The following is a 13,480-nucleotide window of genomic DNA, read 5'->3' as shown; positions in this document are numbered from 1 at the left end:
GTGTGAAAGTATGGTGCTGATCACATGTTGTTTGTGTGTTACCTTCAGCTGTACAGGCTGCATAGTGTGTGTGAAAGGATGGTGTTGATCGCATGTTGTTTGTGTGTAACCTTTGTACAGGCTGCATAGTGTGAGTGAAAGTATGGTGTTGACTGCATGTTGTTTGTGTGTTACCTTTGTACAGGCTGCATAGTGTGTGTGAAAGTATGGTGTTGACTGCATGTTGTTTGTGTGTAACCTTTGTACAGGCTGCATAGTGTGTGTGCTTGTGAAGGTATGGTGTTGACTGCATGTTGTTTGTGTGTTCCCTTTGTACAGGCTGCATAGTGTGTGTGAAAGTATGGTGTTGATGCATGTTGTTTGTGTGTAACCTTTGTACAGGGCTGCATAGTGTGGTAGTGAAAGTATGTTCTGCTGACTGCATGTTGTTTGTGTGTTTACCTTTGTACAGGCTGCATAGTGTGTGAAAGTATGGTGTTGACTGCATGTTGTTTGTGTGTTACCTTTGTACAGGCTGCATAGTGTGTGTGAAAGTATGGTGTTGACTGCATGTTGTTTGTGTGTTACCTTTGTACAGGCTGCATAGTGTGTGTGAAAGTATGGTGTTGACTGCATGTTGTTTGTGTGTTACCTTTGTACGGGCTGCATAGTGTGTGAAAGTATGGTGTTGACTGCATGTTGTTTGTGTGTTACCTTTGTACACGCTGCATAGTGTGTGTGAAAGTATGGTGTTTATCGCATGTTGTTTGTGTGTTCCCTTTGTACAGGCTGCATAGTGTGTGTGAAAGTATGGTGTTGATCGCATGTTGTTTGTGTGTTACCTTTGTACAGGCTGCATAGTGTGTGTGAAAGTATGGTGTTGACTGCATGTTGTTTGTGTGTAACCTTTGTACAGGCTGCATAGTGTGAGTGAAAGTATGTTCTTGACTGCATGTTGTTTGTGTGTTACCTTTGTACGGGCTGCATAGTGTGTGTGAAAGTATGGTGTTGATCGCATGTTGTTTGTGTGTTACCTTTGTACGATGCTGCATAGTGTGTGTGAAAGTATGGTGCTGATCGCATGTTGTTTGTGTGTTTACCTTTGTACGGGCTGCATAGTGTGTGTGAAAGTATGGTGCTGATCACATGTTGTTTGTGTGTAACCTTTGTACAGGCTGCATAGTGTGTGTGAAAGTATGGTCTTGACTGCATGTTGTTTGTGTGTTACCTTTGTACGGGCTGCATAGTGTGTGTGAAAGTATGGTGTTGACTGCATGTTGTTTATGTGTTATCTTTGTACGGGCTGCATAGTGTGTTTGAAAGTATGGTGTTGACTGCATGTTGTTTGTGTGTAACCTTTGTACGGGCTGCATAGTGTGTGTGAAAGTATGGTGTTGACTGCATGTTGTTTGTGTAAACGCTTTGTACCTTTGCATAGTGTGTGTGAAGGCTGCATAGTGTGTGTGAAAGCATGGTGTGATCTGCATGTTGTTTGTGTGTTAACCCTTGTACAGGCTGCATAGTGTGTGTGAAAGCATGGTGTTGATCGCATGTTGTTTGTGTGTAACCTTTGTACAGGCTGCATAGTGTGTGTGAAAGTATGGTGTTGATCTGCATGTTGTTTGTGTGTTACCTTTGTACAGGCTGCATAGTGTGTGAAAGCATGGTGTTGACTGCATGTTGTTTGTGTGTTAACCTTTGTACGGGGCTGCATAGTGTGAAAGCATGGCGTTGACTGCATGTTGTTTGTGTGTAACCTTTGTACAGGCTGCATAGTGTGTGAAAGCATGGTGCTGATCGCATGTTGTTTGTGTGTTACCTTGTACAGGCTGCATAGTGTGTGTGGCATGCATAGTTGTTTGTGAAAGCGGGCTGCATGGTGGTGTTGATCGCATGTTGTTTGTGTGTAACCTTTGTACAGGCTGCATAGTGTGTGTGAAAGTATGGTGTTGACTGCATGTTGTTTGTGTGTAACCTTTGTACAGGCTGCATAGTGTGTGTGAAAGTATGGTGTTGACTGCATGTTGTTTGTGTGTTACCTTTGTACAGGCTGCATAGTGTGTGTGAAAGTATGGTGTTGACTGCATGTTGTTTGTGTGTTACCCTTGTACAGGCTGCATAGTGTGTGTGAAAGCATGGTGTTGATCTGCATGTTGTTGTTGTGTTGTGTTACCTTGTGCAGAGTAGGGCTGCATAGTTGTGTGTGAAAGTGTGATGTGGTGCTGGTGTTGATCGCATGTTGTTTGTGTGTTACCTTGTACAATGTGTAAAGCATGGCTGCATAAAGTGTGTGAAAGCATGGTGTTGACTGCATGTTGTTTGTGTGTTACCTTTGTACAGGCTGCATAGTGTGTGAAAGTATGGTGTTGACTGCATGTTGTTTGTGTGTTACCTTTGTACAGGCTGCATAGTGTGTGTGAAAGCATGGTGTTGACTGCATGTTGTTTGTGTTACCTTTGTTACAGGCTGCATAGTGTGTGTGAAAGTATGGTGTTGACTGCATGTTGTTTGTGTGTTTACCTTTGTACAGGCTGCATAGTGTGTGAAAGTATGGTGCTGACTCGCATGTTGTTTGTGTTTCCTTTGTACAGGCTGCATAGTGTGTGTGAAAGTGTGAGCATGGTGTTGACTGCATGTTGTTTGTGTGTAACCTTTGTACAGGCTGCATAGTGTTTGTGAAAGCATGGTGTTGACTCGCATGTTGTTTGTGTGTAACCTTTGTACAGGCTGCATAGTGTGTGTGAAAGTATGGTGTTGACTGCATGTTGTTTGTGTGTAACCTTTGTACGGGCTGCATAGTGTGTGTGAATGGTATGGTGCATGACTGTTGTTTGTTAACCTTGTGTTACCTTTGTACGGGCTGCATAGTGTGTTTGTGTGAAAGCATGGTGTTGATCTGCATGTTGTTTGTGTGTTACACCTTTGTACAGGCTGCATAGTGTGTGTGAAAGTATGGTGGCTGAGTGTGAGGAAAGTATCGCATGTTGTTTGTGTGTTACCTTTGTACGGGCTGCATAGTGTGTGTGAAAGTATGGTGTTGATCGCATGTTGTTTGTGTGTTACCTTTGTACAGGCTGCATAGTGTGTGTGAAAGCATGGTGTTGACTGCATGTTGTTTGTGTGTTACCCTTTGTACGGGCTGCATAGTGTGTGTGAAAGCATGGTGTTGACTGCATGTTGTTTGTGTGTTACCTTTGTACAGGGCTGCATAGTGTGTGTGAAAGCATGGTGTTGACTGCATGTTGTTTGTGTGTTACCTTTGTACGGGCTGCATATGTGTGAAAGGAAAGTATGGTGTGCATAGCATGTTGTGAAAGTTATGGTGTTGACTGCATAGTTGTTTGTATGGTGTTGACCATGTTGTACAGCTGCAGGCTGCATAGTGTGTGAAAGCATGGTGTTGACTGCATGTTGTTTGTGTGTTACCTTTGTACAGGCTGCATAGTGTGTGTGTGAAAGCATGGTGTTGATCCTGCATGTTGTTTTGTGTGTTACCCTTTGTACAGGCTGCATAGTGTGTGAAAGTATGGTGTTGACTGCATGTTGTTTGTGTGTTACCTTTGTACAGGCTGCATAGTGTGTGTGAAAGTATGGTGTTGACTGCATGTTGTTTGTGTGTTACCTTTGTACAGGCTGCATAGTGTGTGTGAAAGTATGGTGTTGACTGCATGTTGTTTGTGTGTTACCTTTGTACAGGCTGCATAGTGTGTGTGTGAAAGTATGGTGTTGACTGCATGTTGTTTGTGTGTTACCTTTGTACAGGCTGCATAGTGTGGTGTGAAAGTATGGTGTTGACTGCATGTTGTTTGTGTGTTACCTTTGTACAGGCTGCATAGTGTGTGTGAAAGTATGGTGTTGACTGCATGTTGTTTGTGTGTTACCTTTGTACAGGCTGCATAGTGTGTGTGAAAGTATGGTGTTGACTGCATGTTGTTTGTGTGTTACCTTTGTACAGGCTGCATAGTGTGTGTGAAAAGTATGGTGTTGACTGCATGTTGTTTGTGTGTTACCTTTGTACAGGCTGCATAGTGTGCATAGTGTATGGTGTGGTGAAAGTATGGTGTTGACTGCATGTTGTTTGTGTGTTACCTTTGTACAGGCTGCATAGTGTGTGTGAAAGTATGGTGCTGATCGCATGTTGTTTGTGTGTTACCTTTGTACAGGCTGCATAGTGTTTGTGAAAGTATGGTGTTGACTGCATGTTGTTTGTGTGTTACCTTTATTACAGGCTGCATAGTGTGTGTGAAAGTATGGTGTTGATCGCATGTTGTTTGTGTGTTACCTTTGTACAGGCTGCATAGTATGCCATGGTGGTGTGAAAAGTATGGTGTTGACTGCATGTTGTTTTATCGCGTGTTACCTTTGTACATGGCTGCATAGTGTGTGTGAAAGTATGGTGTTGACTGCATGTTGTTTGTGTGTTACCTTTGTACAGGGCTGCATAGTGTGTGTGAAAGTATGGTGTTGACTGCATGTTGTTTGTGTGTTACCTTTGTACAGGCTGCATAGTGTGAGTGAAAGCATGGTTCTTGACTGCATGTTGTTTGTGTGTTACCTTTGTACGGGCTGCATAGTGTGTGTGAAAGCATGGTGTTGACTGCATGTTGTTTGTGTGTTACCTTTGGTACAGGCTGCATAGTGTGTGTGAAAGTATGGTGTTGACTGCATGTTGTTTGTGTGTTACCTTTGTACAGGCTGCATAATGTGTGTGAAAGTATGGTGTTGACTGCATGTTGTTTGTGTGTTACCTTTGTACAGGCTGCATAGTGTGTGTGAAAGTATGGTGTTGACTGCATGTTGTTACTGTGTTACCTTTGTACGGGCTGCATAGTGTGTGTGTGAAAGTATGGTGTTGACTGCATGTTGTTTGTGTGTTGTTACCTTTGTACAGGCTGCATAGTGTGTGTAGAAAGTATGGTGTTGACTGCATGTTGTTTGTGTGTTACCTTTGTACAGGCTGCATAGTGTGTGTGAAAGTATGGTGTTGATCTGCATGTTTGTGTTTACCTGTGTGTTACCTTTGTACAGGCTGCATAGTGTGTGTGAAAGTATGGTGTTGACTGCATGTTGTTTGTGTAAAGTTACCTTTGTACAGGCTGCATAGTGTGTGAAAGTATGGTGTTGACTGCATGTTGTTTGTGTGTTACCTTTGTACAGGCTGCATAGTGTGTGTGAAAGTATGGTGTTGACTGCATGTTGTTTTGTGTTACCTTTGTACAGGCTGCATAATGTGTGTGAAAGTATGGTGTTGACTGCATGTTGTTTGTGTGTTACCTTTGTACAGGCTGCATGTGTGTGAAAGTATGGTGTTGACTGCATGTTGTTTGTGTGTTACCTTTGTACAGGCTGCATAGTGTGCGTGAAAGTATGGTGTTGACTGCATGTTGTTACTGTGTTACCTTTGTACAGGCTGCATAGTGTGTGAAAGTATGGTGTTGACTGCATGTTGTTTACTGTGTTACCTTTGTACAGGCTGCATGTGTGTGTGAAAGTATGGTGTTGACTGCATGTTGTTACTGTGTTACCTTTGTACAGGCTACGTGATGTGTGTGAAAGTATGGTGTTGACTGTATGTTGTTACTGTGTTACCTTTGTACAGGCTGCATAGTGTGTGTGAAAGTATGGTGTTGACTGCATGTTGTTTGCGTGTTACCTTTGTACAGGCTACATAGTGTGTGTGAAAGTATGGTGTTGATCGCATGTTACACTTGTACAGTCGGTCGCCTTGACTAAATGTTCAAACTCCACACATATAAAAAAATAGAAGATGACGTTGAAATAACTTTGGCAAACGTTTAGAGCTTAGAAACGTGACAACAATAACTGAGATCAAGCCCCCAACCCTAATCACAATGTCTAATGTCAAACGCCACATTTCTATTTTTAAGTCCAAGTCAAAAATGAAAAGTATTTTAAGTAAGTCTTATTTTCATCTAGGTTTGACTAGAGATTCCCGTTGTCATACTTGTGAAAGTATTCTTGAAGGAAGTTCTATTAACATTACATCCAGTGAGACATTTGTTGTTAAACAAAACATGAATTGTGACACAAGAAACGTTATTTATGTAATTACCTGTTCTGGTTGTAATGAGAACTATACCGGTAAAAACACTAGAAGAATGAACCTTCATCGATCCCACAGTGATCAACCCAAAACTTCCTCTCAGTGAACATTTAGATAAATGTGGTAGTGGCAAGTGCAAGGTATTCGCGATATATAAACTCAATTATAGCAATGATAATGTTCTACTCTTGAACGAATCATTTTATGTGACCAAACCTGATTGTGTGTACATGATACTATGCTATTGGTGCCATACATGACGTCATATGTTCCTGTCTGACGTCATAGTGCTACAGAGTCTCTCTACCCTGACCGGCCTGAAGAAGCAAGAACAGAATGTACCTGCGGGAAAACGTTTACCAAAGATATTTCAACTTCATATTCTTTATATATATACTCTCCCAAAAAGAAACGCATCATGAAAATAGCAATTTCATGTAGCAATATATTTAAACATGATTCATTTTACAAAAGGTTTGGCTCTGTTTATGAGTCCTATGGTGTTTATGTTTTGAAACATCACTACAAAACGCACCATCCGTGAAAATACCCGTATTTAACAGCATGATTTTCAATTTCGGCGCGTAGTGTCACAGAATACACAATTCACATGCAATGCACGTGAAAGTTGGGGATCAGATAGTCTCAATGATGGGTATAAAAGGTTGATCGCTGTCTGTCGATTATTCACTGTATTTGGAATATTGTTGACGAACGCAAAATGCCACGTCTAAGTGAAGCCAACTGTCATATCGCCATTGGTTTGCTTGAAGCTGGCCAGTCTCAACGTGCAGTTGCCCGACGCATGAATGTTCACCAAAGCACCATTTCACGGCTTTGGGAGAGATATCGCCGGCAGAATGCGGAAGCAGATGCCCCTCGTAGTGGGCGACCTCGAGCGACCACTGCGGCGCAGGATCGCTACATCCGGGTACATCACCTGCGTCATCGAACAGCTACGGCGACCAGTACCGCTCGACAAATACCCGGATTGAGGAGGCTTTCTGCACAGACCGACAGGAACAGGTTGAGAGAGGCTGGTTTACGTGCCAGAAGACCTTATTTTGGCCCTGTTCTTCGACAACAACATCGTCGACATCGAGTTCAATGGTGCACCAACGTTCAGGCCTGGAACCTACCGAATTGGCGTAGAATCTGGTTCAGTGATGAATCACGATTTCTATTGGAACGACGCGATTGAAGAATGCGGGTGTACAGACGTCGACGTGAATGTTTCGGCGACGCTTGCGTTCCCGAGGTGGACATATTCGGCCGGGGCGGTGTTATGATGTGGGGAGCGATCACCTGCCGTAGGAGAAGTGATTTGGTGATGATCCAGGGCAACCTGACAGCTCAACGGTACTGTGACGAAATCCTACGCCCACACCTCCTTCCAATCATTGATCGCCAGAGGGAGTTGTTTCAACAGGACAATGCCAGGCCCCACACAGCACGTCACACTAGAGACTTCCTCCAGAACCACAACATCAATGTGCTCCCCTGGCCCTCAAGATCACCGGACTTAAACCCGATCGAACATTTGTGGGATGCCCTGGACAGACGGGTGCGACGCCGTAACTCTCAGCCCCAGACACTTCAGCAACTCGCACAGGCACTAAAGGCAGAGTGGGCTGCGATTGGGCAACACGAGATTCTGAAACTTATTCGTTCGATGCCGAGGCGATGCCGTGCAGTTCTGGGATGCCCACGGTGGTCACACGAGGTATTGACTTCAGCGCCACCACACGTCTCGATGTGACACTCCAAATGACTTTCCTCGAGTTGGTGCCAAAGACGGATAAGTCTGCATTCCCAGTGTGCAATATCGCTATATTTCATAGACTCATAAAGCCTACAAGATGTTTCAAAATAAACATAAAAATACAGTTGAAATTCCTATATGCGTTTCTGTTTTGGGAGAGTATATAACGGTAGTATCTCTGTCGGCATTATACGTGTCACAGGTAACAGTAACAACATGTAATTGTTGTTGTTACAGAGTGTCTTCTTCCTCACAACCCGTAGCCTGTGGTTGATAACGGAGGGTAACACCACTATTTTAACAGTCCTTGAAAGACATTCATGGCTGCAACATGTGTCACGTCGTCCTTTAACATATTGACTGTGAGACATATTGCTTGTGGGGCATGTTGTGTGTGAGAGACGTTACTGACCACATTTGGAGTATGTGCTATGGTAATATCTAGGAAGGAAATTGCTCGTGTCTCACATTACTGTGTATCGTGCACGTTGCATGTGTTTGGACAACTTGTCGAGTTGCGGTGTTATATTATTCTGGAGGCCCCATGCTGCTTGTGCGTTATCTTCCCTTAGTCTGAGTCTTAACTGATTAAATCAACTTCTCCATGTTTAGCTTGTAGACATTGTAAACAGGTATACCGAGGTACATATTTCTACATAATTTCTTTCCATACCTTGCAGCAAGTGGAGACTGAGGAAATATTTATGGCAGAAAGCCGGAAGTAACGCGTGGTTGAAAGTCGAACTGCTTCATCCCGCGCTAGGTATTTAGGGCAGAATTCTGACAACATCGATGGAGCTGTACAGGCAGCGTGTAACTAGGAATTGGTGTCTACTACCTCCTGCAAGCTGTTGTGACCTACTTTATACAATGTGTGCCATCCTATTCTGAGCCATGTAAGAACTACTTTACATCATGTGTTGTGTCAGCTGTATAACTTAAACAAGGAAAGGTAAATATGTTTGAAAAAGTGAGGCTCGTACACGATGCAGACACAATGTCATAGGTAAAGCTTGGTCACACTTGTCAATACTAATATTCTATATTACTTAAGGTGGTGCTTGTACAACACTTATGTTCTATACCACAGGGTAATGCAACACAGAAGTACAACCTTCAGTTGTGCACGGAGACGCTAGGTGATATGAGGCAGTACAACACACACAGTATCTGGGGTAGAGTGAGGCTAGCACAACACGGTGACATTTGGATAACGTAAGACCAGTAGAACAGAGGCACAGTATCTGGGGCAGAGTGAGGGTAGCACAACATGGAGACCTTTTGATAACGTAAGACCAGTAGAACAGAGGCACAGTATCTGGGGCAGAGTGAGGCTAGCACAACATGGAGACCTTTTGATAACGTAAGACCAGTAGAACAGAGGCACAGTATCTGGGGCAGAATGAGGCTAGCACAACATGGAGACCTTTGATATAAGACGTAGAACAGAGGCCAGTATCGGGGCAGAGACTAGCACTGGAGTTTGATCTAAGGGCAGAGAAGCACAGGGGCAGGGCTAGCACAACCCGGAGACAGTTTGATAACGTAAGACCAGTACGTAACAGAGACACAGTATCTAGGGCAGAGTGAGGCTAGCACAACCTGGAGACCTTTGATAACGTAAGACAAGCAGTAGAACAGAGGCACAGTATCTAGGGCAGAGTGAGGCTAGCACAACATGGAGACAGTTTGATAACGTAAGACCAGTAGAACAGAGGCACAAGTATCTGGGGCAGAGGAGGCTAGCACAACATGGAGACCTTTGATAACGTAAGACCAGTAGAACAGAGGCACAGCATCTGGGGCAGAGTGAGGCTAGCACAGGAGACATTTGCACAACAACAGGGAGTATCTAGGGCAGAGGGAGGTTTGCACAACCCGGAGACCTTTTGATAACGTAAGACCAGTAGAACAGAAGCACAGTATCTGGGGCAGAGTGAGGCTAGCACAACCCGGAGACAGTTTGATAACGTAATACCAGTAGAACAGAGGCACAGTATCTGGGGCAGAGTGAGGCTAGCACAACATGGAGACCTTTTGATAACGTAAGACCAGTAGAACAGAGGCACAGTATCTGGGGCAGAGTGAGGCTAGCACAACATGGAGACCTTTTGATAACGTAAGACCAGTAGAACAGAAGCACAGTATCTGGGGCAGAATGAGGCTAGCACAACATGGAGACCTTTTGATAACGTAAGACCAGTAGAACAGAGGCACAGTATCTGGGGCAGAGTGAGGCTAGCACAACCCGGAGACATTTGGATAACGTAAGGCCAGTACAACAGAGACGTAGTATCTAGGGCAGAGGGAGGTTTGCACAACCCGGAGGCATTTGGATACATTATCTCAGGTAAAGTGTGGCCAGCACAACACGGACACACTTTCTCAGGTAAAGTGAGGCCAGCACAAGACGGATACATTATCTCAGGTAAAGTGTGGCCAGCACAAGATGGATACATTATCTCAGGTAAAGTGAGGCCAGCACAACACGGACACACTTTCTCAGGTAAAGTGAGGCAAGCACAAGACGGATACATTATCTTAAGTAAAGTGAGGCCATCACAAGATGGATACATTATCTCAGGTAAAGTGTGGCCAGCACAAGATAGATACATTATCTCAGGTAAAGTGAGACCAGCACAAGATGGATACATTATCTCAGGTAAAGTGTGGCCAGCACAAGATAGATACATTATCTCAGGTAAAGTGAGACCAGCACAAGATGGATACATTATCTCAGGTAAAGTGAGGCAGCACAACACGGATAAATTATCTCAGGCAAAGTGTGGCCAGCACAAGATGGATACATTATCTCAGGTAAAGTGAGGCCAGCACAAGATGGATACATTATCTCAGGTAAAATGAGGTCAGCACAACACAGATACATTATCTCAGGTAAAGTGTGGCCAGCACAACACGGACCCATTATCTCAGGTAAAGTGAGGCCAGCACAAGATGGATACATTATCTCATGTAAAGTGAGGCAGCACAACACGGATACATTATCTCATGTAAAGTGAGGTCAGCACAACACAGATACATTATCTCATGTAAAGTGTGGTCAGCACAACACGGACCCATTATCTCAGGTAAAGTGTGGCCAGCACAAGATGGATGCATTATCTCAGGTAAAGTGAGGCAGCACAACACAGATACATTATCTCAGGTAAAGTGTGGCCAGCACAAGATGGATACATTATCTCATGTAAAGTGAGGTCAGCACAACACGGACCCATTATCTCAGGTAAAGTGTGGCCAGCAGAAGATGGATACATTATCTCAGGTAAAGTGAGGCAGCACAAACGGACAAACTTTCTCGGGAAAAGTGAGGCAGCACAACATGGACACATTATCTCAGGTAAAGTGAGGCCATTAGGAAGGGGACCAGGTGTTGGAGGAAGAAGGGGATGGGGAGAGGAAACAGGTGTTGGAAAGAAGGGGATAGGGAGGGAGAAAAGGTGTTGGAGGAAGGGATAGGGATAACTGGAGTGTTGGAGGAGGGCTGGTGAGTTTAGGAAGAAGGAGGAGGGATAGGGAGAGCAGGTGTTGGAGGAAGGGATAGGGAGGAACAGGTGTTGGAGGAAGGAATAGGGAGGAACAGGTGCTGCCGAGGAAGGGATAGGGGAGGGAACAGGTGCTGGAGGAAGGGGGATAGGAGGAGGAACAGGTGCTGGAGGAAGGGGATAGGAGGAGAACAGGTGCTGGAGGAAGGAAGGAGGGAGGGAACAGGTGCTGGAGGGACAGGGAGGGGAACAGAGTGCCTGGAGAAAGAGAGAGGAGGGTGAACAGAGTACTGGAGAAAGGAGGAGAAACAGGAGAAGGGACAGAGGGGAACAGATAAGAAACGAAGGAGATATGAAGGGGAACAGGTGCTGGAGGAGAGGATAGGAGGAGAAAACAGGTGTTGGAGGAAGGGATATAGAGGCGAGAACAGGTGCTGAATGAAGGAGTAGTATGGAGGAGGAGTTTCAGGGGAAAGAAGGGATAGGAAACGTAGGAACGAAGGAAAGGAATGGAAGGACACACTGATCACATCTGGATCCATGACACAAGCACAGAAGACACATCCCACACACACACAGGTGGACACACACACACAGAAATGGACACAAGACCCACACAAGAAGAACAGACAGACACACAGAACCCACTGCAATAGAAGAGACAGACAAGACAAAGACAGAAGAGACATAACTGCACGGACACAAGACACACCCACACAGAAGACACAGACAGACAGACACCCACAATAGAAGAAACATAACGGACACAGAAGAAACCACAAGGAAGAAGGACACAGACATAACACGACAACCCACACAGAAGAAGGACAGACAACCACAGAAGAAGAGACAGACACAGACACACAGAATAGGAGACAGACACAGAACACGACACATGAGACAGAGACACAGACGGAGGACCACAGAGACACAAGACAGCATAACGCACGACACATGGACACCACACAGACAGGAACACAAGACGAAGGACAGAGAAAATGGACAACCACACAGAAGAAAGAGACAGACAATGACACAAGACGCACATGGAGACACACACCATATATAACACACATGAGACAGACCATGGACAAAGACATATAACGGACACAAGACACAGAGAATGACAAGACGCACACGAAACCAATAGAAGAAGCACACAGACACAAAATGATACAAGACGCACAGACAGCCCACTGCACAGAAGAAATGACAGTATAACGGACACAAGACACACAGAAGAAGAGGAGAGACAGAGAATGACACAAGACGTAAAATATAGTACACAGGCACAGGAGACAGACACAGTGAGCACATGGAGAGAATGAGACAGACGGAGAAGACACAAGACGAAGAAACACATAACCACAAGAAGAACAGACACAGACACAGACACATCCAAGACACCACACAGAAGCATACATAACACGGACAGACGTGACAGACACACAAGAAAGAGGACAGATATAACACAGACAGAGAGAATCACGACACAGACCAACACAAGGAGACACAGAAATGCAACACCACAGGCCAGCCTGCATAACAACCAGCAGTACAGAACTTGTGACTTTAGCCACTGGAACACACAGCCACAGAAGAGGTGAGGAACACAGATGGAGGTGGATCCGACACAGCATGGATCCAGGACACCAGGGCCCCAGCCGCATGGAAACTTGCATTAAAGGCCCCAGGACAACTGAACACGAAACGGAACGGAGAAACAGCACACCAAGATGGACAGTGGAGTACGGAACGGACACACGGACACAGAAGGAAATACGGAACCAAAATATGGAAAACAGAATGGAAGGAACGAAGACACAAACATGGACGACTTTACACACATGGAGTGAATAGTGGAATGGAATGGACCGACCCGAATCACCGACCGAATCGACACGGACCCGACACCGACCCGACCACGGAGACCAGACACGAGACCGAACCAAGAAACAGTATGAAGGACATATATAATAACTATAAGATGCACAGATCCAAATGTCATAGTCCCAGGTGTCAGACCCATAGCATGGGAGGAAGACATAGGACGCATTTATACAACAGACGACCCTACAGGTATAAACACGTGGCCATGGGGAAGACATAGACATGACAGGAAGAATAGACGACCCACAGGTAGCAACATGAAGGGGAAGAGAGATGAAAATA

This window comes from Haliotis rubra, unplaced genomic scaffold (genome assembly GCF_003918875.1).
Source record: "Haliotis rubra isolate DU_JTF1 unplaced genomic scaffold, ASM391887v1 Scf1070, whole genome shotgun sequence".
Taxonomy (NCBI): Eukaryota; Metazoa; Mollusca; class Gastropoda; order Lepetellida; family Haliotidae; genus Haliotis; species Haliotis rubra.
The sequence above is the reverse complement of the archived record's forward strand: the minus strand, read 5'-3'. Positions refer to the sequence as shown.